At 41.2% G+C, this 7,877-nt stretch overlaps 1 long non-coding RNA gene across 4 annotated transcripts; it reads right to left on the bottom strand.

Moving 5' to 3' along the window:
• Nucleotides 4,592-7,877, bottom strand: LOC107645754. 4 transcript variants are annotated; one of them, XR_002348397.1, is made up of 6 exons: nt 7,456-7,877; nt 7,143-7,265; nt 6,870-6,973; nt 6,530-6,791; nt 5,223-6,444; nt 4,592-5,115 (listed from the first exon to the last, which is right to left on the bottom strand). It is a non-coding gene; the product is annotated as an uncharacterized LOC107645754 (long non-coding RNA). The 4 variants fall into 4 exon arrangements; XR_002348399.1 differs by having other exon boundaries at nt 4,592-6,269; nt 6,352-6,444; nt 7,456-7,875; XR_001621571.2 differs by having other exon boundaries at nt 4,593-6,444; nt 7,143-7,305; nt 7,456-7,876.

Genomic DNA, 7,877 nt, shown 5'->3' with positions numbered 1-7,877 from the left:
TTCAAAAAAAAAAGTACCTCGCAAAATAACTATGCTTTTAACAATGAATCAGGCTCATACAATAAATAATAGATATTAATTAGGAAGACAAGTTGGTAGCACTCAGTTTCTAGTATGATCATGACGTACCAAAAATTGGGTCGTTACAATGATCCTGTGGCTACTGCGGAGGCGGTGGGAGAGGTGGGATATAGTAGCCTCCGGAGTAAAAAACGGGGGCATACTGGTGCACATGAGGGTGAGGCTGAGGCAGTGGAGCTGAAAGAGGCGTCAACTGAGGACGGGATGAGGTCAGGAACAGACCGTAGTCCACTAACGGAGGCGTTGCATACTGGGCACCCAGTCTCACCCCTGCCCTGTATGATGATCCAGCACCTAGAGATATCTGTGGCATCCAAGCTGAAGTATGCGCCGGAGCATATGGGTGATGAAACTATCCGATACTCTACTCCTTGCCAGTCCGGAACTGGTCCGCAAGGCATTGCATCGATGCCTGGTCAGTGGTATGAAGCTGGAATGCATCATTGAAGAATATCTCCTCTACCATCTACTCCTCCTAAGAGCTGCTAGATGTCCTGGCATCATGCCATCTGGGTGGTGAAGTGTCCCAGACAGCCCGATGTTGCTGGCCTCCTTAACCAGATAGATCACGCGGTGCGGGAGGTAGAGGAGGTGGCGGTGGGTGAATCATCGCCGCCTACTGCGATGTCTCCATGATCCTCATGTCGGTTGAACTCCGCCTCCTCGTCCGACTCTACATCCAATCGCTCTCGACAAAACTTGACCCTCTCCCTTTTAACCCATGTGCCTCGTCCGTGCTCTCTGTCACCCCTCTCCCTCCTGGCAGGCCACCGGGTGTCCTTCCTGACCTCCCTCGCACGCCTACGCCGATCAGGGATGTCCCAAGGAAGGTGGAGAACGTCCCTTGGCTAGCTGGTAGTAGGCTGGACATCAGCACGTAAATCGGCTAGCTTCGGATCATCGAGTACGCCCTGGCCTAATAGGTGCCTAACCCGAGCTCCCCGTCACCATTCCCAATACTCCCGGGTCGGCCAGTAGTCAAAGCATGGCTGAATAGAGATCCCGTGGCCTTCTTCAAAATGTGTCGTCTAGCCGGCGTACGAATCATCTAATCTGTCAGGCCACCACACATCCTCGTCCCCGCCTGTGGATGTCTGGAACCTGTCGACGTTGACCGGGGCACCAGGCACCAGCTGCTCTCCATCGAACTGGCACTTCACCCGGTCAACCTGGTGAAACTCGACGATATTGAAGCAGACGAGGGAGACGACTGATATCCATGTCCCCACTCTGCCTCCTCGACAAACCACGGCGGGCACAGAGCCTACAGAGCAGGGTCATCGTATGGCGTCCAGACAAACTGAAACAACATTTATTGAATAAATAAATATTTGATATCCCAAAGAGTAAAAAATGTTTCAAACCACAAAATTCAGTAACTACATACTTGTATTTAATTTATTTAAACAACACATTCTATATAGAGGACTAAATTAAGAATAAGGCTTTCAATCATAGTGCTAACCTCATCCCAACGTAACTGGTCTATCGCTAGACGCCATCGAAGAACCCTCGCCTCATGCTGGTTTCTGCTCTGCTGCGTCAATCCTATCAACCTGAAACCATTTACAAGAATAACACAAGTTCATGTTACGGAATGTCATCACGAGTTACAAATTCAAAACATGAGCAAGACATAAACAATTGTCACCTCGCAGCCATAGAATACATGAAAAACCGTCGGTCAGGTGGACACCACTGCGAAAATCTCTGGCATATCCAGGACATCAATAGCGGAGTGCAGCCGGTGATGTCTGTTGTGCCTCGGTGTGCTGCAGAGCACAGCAAGTGGTATATGCAAGCACCACCAAGCCCCAAGACAACCCATAACACTGCTGAAAGTCCTGAAGCAGTGGCAGCCATCGTAGATGGACCAAGTTGTTCGACTTGTCCGTCATCAGGTATCTCCCGATTAGTAACAAGATGTAACACCTCACATACTGTCGAAGTGTCTCCAGGTTGTCTGTCTGTGGCATCTAGCGGGCACAGTCATGCAGCCATGTGAGCTTCAGTGAGAATGACTCATTTCTCTGCACGTCCTACTGTGGAACCATTGGGGCCCTGGCACTGAGCAGCCACTCCACCAACTCCCACGTTTCCATGCCATACCACCGGTAGAAGTCATGGAAGCACCCCCAACTGGCTCCCCGTGTGTGCGTAGCCCAAGGTGGTACGCCATGTCCTGCAAGGTGATAGTGGCCTCACCCCACAATAGATGGAACGTGTGGGTCTCTGGATGCCATTGCTTCACGAATGTCGTGATCAGGGAGTTGTCGAATACGAAATCCCTGAGAGGTGTCGTGTCGCCAAATCTAGCCTCCTTCAGATACGGGACGATGGCATCGGGAGGTAGAAGCGTGTGACTCACTCGCCAGGGCAGGAGTAGGGGAGGCCTCTGACAAAGAAATATATTTCACAATTATTAAAAATTAAAAATATGTATAGGTTCATCAACTTATCAAACTGTCTTGACTATTCTATACATTTGCTTAACAGAATTTTACACGTATGTACTAACTGAATTAATGTCGACCCGACATTTTCTATTAATATGTACTTTTTTAGCTAATACACATTTTCTAATTGCGTTACGTGAAATTAAAACATTCAATAAAGTAATTCATAATCTATCTATAAAACTTTGACTTAACTTAAGTCATTAATAACGTAATTAAAACATGTACCCCAGCATTCAAACTCTAAATTAATAATTATGTTGTTAACAACTTAAGTACCGAAAAAATGAAATCCACATTCCTAGAATTACTAATTTCTATTAGTGACCTGTTCCTAATGAAATCCACATACTCAAGATAATAACACTAACTGCAAAGTCGGCTGCCCCGGCATAGTACCATGTCGCGTTCAGCCTGTTGCTGTCCCTATCACGTGCATCTGTGCGCGTCATCTTTGTCTTACTCGATAATATCGTCAGAAAGGGGTAGAAGAGAGGAGAAGGTGATCGAAAGGTTCGAACTAGGGCCCAGAACCTCGCTGGAAATGACATCTATATATAGGCGTCTCCCAACCTTATCTCGTAACTGTAAACGAGATAAGTTTGTACGTATCTCGTTTACAGTGTAAACGAGATAAGGCTAGAGGACAAATTTTGGTAATAATCTTTATAATTATTTATTTCAGTAATTCAAATATTTATTTAATTTATCTAAATAAAAATTCCACTAACAAACCAGTGTAATTTATATTAATATATAGGAAGTTCACTCTACTAGAAGCATGGAACACACTGAAATGAGTACACCACTGAGCACAGCCGAACGACGATTTTGCGAAGATCTTACAGGAATTGGATAAAAATCTGCATGGAAAGGTTTCTATGGAGTGGCAATGAAAGCCAACGATGAAAGTTTGCCCCATCTGCGGCAAGAATGCCGGATTAAGCAACAGCTCACTTAAGCCCTATCCCAGAAGTTGCATAGTGTAACAGCCCAGACCACCCGCTAGCACGATATTGTCTGTTTTGTCACACAAGGCCTCACGGTTTTGCCTTTGACGATAGGGATGATAGCCCAAGCCTAAACCCTAAACCCTAAATCGTCAAAGGCAAAGGCAAAACTGTGAGGCCTTGTGTGCCAAAGCGGACAATATCGTGCTAGCGGGTGGTCTGGGTTGTTACATGGGGGCTTCGGCTATCATCCCTATCATCAAAGGCAAAACCGCGAGGCCTTGTGTGTCAAAGCGGACAATATCGTGCTAGTGGTGGTTTGGGCTGTTATACATAGAAAGCTGTCGTCCGAGAGTGTAGATAGTGCCAAAATATTGAAAGTTAATAGTAATATATAGGTATAAATAAATTACTAGTTATCGTATAAAGTATAAGCAACAACGGAAGCTAATATTACAGAGGTTTATTAGGAACGTATAGTTAAATAAATTCAGTGCTGCCATTGTCTTGTAGAATTAGTTGTTGGTGAATGCAACTGAATAAACAAAAAGCAGTTTCTGAATATGTAATAAAAACCAAAAAGTTGAAACTAACTCATAAGAAAATCTATATGTATTAACGAAGTAAAGCTTAAAAAGAGTTATTTGATCTTTCTGTTTAGTTATTACTGATGATAAGAAACAAGAATGCGACTAATTATATTAAAGAAAGGTCAAGCCCAAACAAGTTTTCATTATTGATTCATATGAACCATTAAACCATTTATTCTTTCTTTTATCAATTATTATATTGTATCATTTTTGAACTGGAATTATATTATATTTTTTACTAAAGAGCAAAGCTTCAAATAGGTATTTATTGCCAGGAAGTTGAACAGCTTTGTAAATTGCTGATGGCTTATTCTACAAACTTATTAACTGATACTCTTCCTCTCGTCCATAGCATCATTCTAAGCAATTTCCATCGCTGCCACAAAAAAATCAATTTCATTCGCATATGATATCAACTTAATGTGCCAACTCAGTTTACTATTCTTAGAGATAAATTTAGGTCTAACATGGGTCACAAATTAAAATTTGAGCAGTTAACTTTTGACAAAATGCAATTTAAAGACCCATTTTGGTATTTATCATTAATAACATTAATAAGGATACTAAGTTGTTTTACTTTTACAATATCAAAGATCAAGTGATTTTTGGAAAATTCAAGCAAGTTTCTTCTCCTTCAATCAAATTCCTACACTGGAGGACTGCTCACATCAGGAATTTTCTCATTGACAAATCTTTGCCGATTAGATCTAAGCTTCAACAACTTTTCAAGTCCATTACCTCCTAAAATCTCTCAAATTGTCATGTCTCACTTTCTTAACCTTAACCTACAACAAGTTCAGTGGACCAATTCCAGCTGAACTTGGAAATTTGACCAACCTTCAAGCACTTGATCTTGCCTTCAACAATTTCAATGGCTCAATCCCTCCAACGCTTGGAAAATGAGTTCATTGCTATAGCTAATGCTTTCGAATAATTTGTTAACCGGTGAAATCCCACCAGAGTTGGAAAATTGGTCTAGCTTGTTATGGTTGAATCTTACAAACAAGAAGTTCTTTGGAAGCTTGCCCTCAGAATTGGCTAGAATTGGAAGAAATGCAATGGCCATATTTGAATTGAATAGAAGAAAACTATTGGCAAAATCATTTCTGGAAATAGTGGATGCTCAGCAATGAGGAGATGGTTACCTGCTGATTATCTTCCATACAAGTTTGTGTATACTGTCCTCACAAGGAAGAATTGTAGAAGCCTTTGGTACAAATTCCTCTAAATCATCATAGATAGATGGTTATATTCAATTAAGTGGAACTAGCTCGGTGGTGAAGTACCTACAGAAATTGGTAACATGGTGAACTTCAGCATGTTGCAATTGGGGGATAACAAGTTCTTTGGGAAGTTCCCATCAGTGATTTCAAACATGGCACGTATAGTCTTGAACATCTCTAGAAACAATTTCTCAGGTGAAATTCCAGGCAAAATTAGCAACATGAAGTCTCTTCAGGATCTTGATTTGTCTTGGAACAATTTCTCAGGGTCGATTCCTTCAAGTTTGTTCAACTTGGTTGAGCTTATCACATTCAACATCTCATACAACCCCTTCATATCTGGTCTAGTTCCACAGAATGGATTTGTGACCTTTGACAAAAAGTTCATATTTGGGTGACCCCCTCTTGAGCCTCCCTAGTTACATTAACAACATCGATTCTTCACACAAACATAAACACCTGACCAAGTTCACAAAATTTTATCCATTTTTCATGTGTCTTTCTCTATCACTGGCCATGTTGGTCTTTGGACTCATCTGCCTAATAGTCTATTTCTTGCTGAAAACTCCGAAGGTGGAACAAGGATACCTTAAAAAGGTGGATAATGATTCCACAAGTTCAGGTTCATAAGAAATCTTTCATCACAAAATTAAGGGATGAAGTTAATCTACAGGTCATAAGAAAACTGATCCAGAAATTAATCATTAAATGCACAAAAGTGCATAGGTTCATAGCAGCTCATACATAGATGCACAGAAAGCATAAGAATGGCAATACAATAAATAGACTACCTTAGAACAAATTTTAGCATATATCGTCAATTAAATAAAGTTGTTTGTCAAACCACCATGATTCTATAAGAAACACAGAAGAAAAAAAGAAAACAAAAAGAAAGAATATTAAATTGCAGGCTTGGAGCTGTTGGGGTTGCTTTGAGGAGGTGTTCTAGCATTTCTCTCTCTCTCTCATCTAAACATAACCTTGTTCTTAGTATGATAAAATTGCAAAACATATTAATAGAAAATTGGCAGCTCTAAAGGTTTTAACTTACATGGTACCGGCTTCCCTCCTAGCGAAGATCTGCGATTCGGCCTGGATCCATGAATTTCATGTATCTTTTCCGTGAACATGCATGGGGAGTACACTAAATTAAACAACCTTTATTATCAGTGTCTGCATTAAACATTTGAATTTAAGTTATAAGGTCTAAAAAATTTTTTAAAACTTACCTGTGGGAAGGACTACTCCTATTGTTCAATGCAGCGAAACTGACAGCACGGTTGACCTCACTGAGTTTCATAAGGGTCAGAACATCAGCTGTAGATGTCACCTACCGGACACAATGTAGCATAAGGAAGACTCAATCCATCATCATTGCAGCTCCTAATCTCTAATTTATTATCTATTTTGTCCTCGGTAAGTAGGTCTCTAACATGTTCATTGTAAATCTCGACCATTTGAACATAAATGTCATATGTCATAATATCTTTCCTGTCATTAGACATTCGAAACAAATCGTTAAGAGCAAGATAATTGTGTTGAGGAGATAATTTTAATTAAAATTGTTACCATGTTTTCATTCCGAAGAGAAGCAGCAAAGTTTCGATCAATATTTTCTTTGGCTTCCAAGATACAATCAACTAGTAGCTTCACAAGTGATTCTACATTTTTCTCTGTATCCAATAGAGTAATTAGAAAGAATGGAATTAGATGAGTATAAAGAATGCTTTGAAATCACTTTCAGTAGCAGTTTTTATCATTTACAACCAAAAGAATATATTTCATATCAACACATGATGCAAAATTAGATACCAATATATGAGCAAGACTGAGTGATCAAACCTTCTCGTTTCTGAAAATTACTCTCAACAGAATGCACTTTTTCCCTTGTGGCAGACAAATCCAATCGCTTACATGCATCGGAGGGAAACGCAGCTGCGACTCTCGATGAATTCTACTGGCTGACTGCATAAGTAATGGAGATCTTAAGTGCCTATTGGAGGATCTATTCTCGCCATTTGTCATCAATAAAAGTCATTACCAAGCAATTCAATAAAGTGGATCAGTAAAACATCATAAGGTGAATCAAATTACTCAAAGAGAGAGAGAGTGAGAGAGAGAGAGAGAGAAAAAAGAGAGGAGCAACTTAGGGAACCTTGTTGAGCGCAACAGGAACAACTTTGGAGCCGTCACGCAGGCGAGGGTCGACCATGAAAACCTAGAGGAGCAAGGCTTGGACGTCGTCTTCGTTGAAGCGGAAGAGGCCGAGGTTCTTGCTGGTGGAGGCTCCGACAACCAGCAATAACTCCTTCGACGGGTTGCTGAGCATGTACACGGGGGGAGGTCGTGGAGGAACAGAAAATCGACAGGGAGGTCATGGAGGAACTGAGTTCTTCTTCTTTTCCAGAGACAAATAGGCACAGAGAGGAGACGATTCGAGCAGAGCTTCGTCTTCTTCTTGGCCAAACAAAGCTTGATCGGAGAAAGAAGTGCAGAGAGGTGACGACGGAGTCTTCTTCCTCTTTCCCCAGAGAAAAAGAACAGTGAAATCTAAAGAAGATCAAATACTTTTTTTAT

Source organism: Arachis ipaensis, chromosome B06 (genome assembly GCF_000816755.2).
Source record: "Arachis ipaensis cultivar K30076 chromosome B06, Araip1.1, whole genome shotgun sequence".
Classification (NCBI taxonomy): Eukaryota; Viridiplantae; Streptophyta; class Magnoliopsida; order Fabales; family Fabaceae; genus Arachis; species Arachis ipaensis.
The sequence above is the reverse complement of the archived record's forward strand: the minus strand, read 5'-3'. Positions and strand labels throughout refer to the sequence as shown.